Raw genomic sequence first — 862 nt, 5'->3', positions numbered from 1 at the left:
AGTGCAGAGCAGTTTGTTACCTTGAAAGTACCTGGTAGTCTTTGGTAAGGTATAACCTACAGTATGGTTGAGTACCAGTATTGTTGTTTTGCATGAACATTGTAGAATGTTCGATTTATTTATTACAACAATCAATATTTCAAAATCACTTGTTTTGGTCAACAAAAAGAAGCGCTGTTTTTCTGTGTGCACAATTGTAGCTATGAGGTCTCAAATTAATATTTTATATAACTTTGAGTATCTTGTGTTTCCTTCATATGAAGTGTTTGTTTGAACAGTTTCTTTTTATCCTGACGATTGTATGAGTGTTGACTGGGATTTATGCAAAACATATGAAGTATGTTGTATTACTAGGTATTGTTATGAGCAACAATTAGGAAAATAGACATACCATTGAAGCTCCAGTTGATGACAATGTCGTTAGGTCTACTGTAAACTATTATTTTAGGGAAATACCACTACCGATATTATTATTTGTGAATATTTCAGTTCTGTTGATCATGTAGAAGAAACACTATTTCAACATTGAGCGAGATGCAGATGCCATTTTAGAGACGCTGCTGAATGGAGAGGTGTCAGATATCGATTTATCATCAGATGAAGAATCATTTCCTGATGTAGAATCCTACTGTACTTCAAGAGAGGAGGAAGTCAGAGTGGGGGCTGACAAACTAAACAGGGGAGAAACCAATGATGAGTCAACTGCAAATAATGAAAGTGGTGTGTGCAGTGACAATGACAATAATGATAGTGATGTTCAAGACACTGATAAACTTACCAGCAATGAGCTCAGTGATGTAAAATACATTTTGTCAGAAAAAAAGACATCAAGTGGCGTCATTGTCTCTCTCTATACTGGATT

This window comes from Schistocerca nitens, chromosome 1, assembly GCF_023898315.1.
Source record: "Schistocerca nitens isolate TAMUIC-IGC-003100 chromosome 1, iqSchNite1.1, whole genome shotgun sequence".
NCBI lineage: Eukaryota > Metazoa > Arthropoda > Insecta > Orthoptera > Acrididae > Schistocerca > Schistocerca nitens.
The sequence above is the reverse complement of the archived record's forward strand: the minus strand, read 5'-3'. Positions refer to the sequence as shown.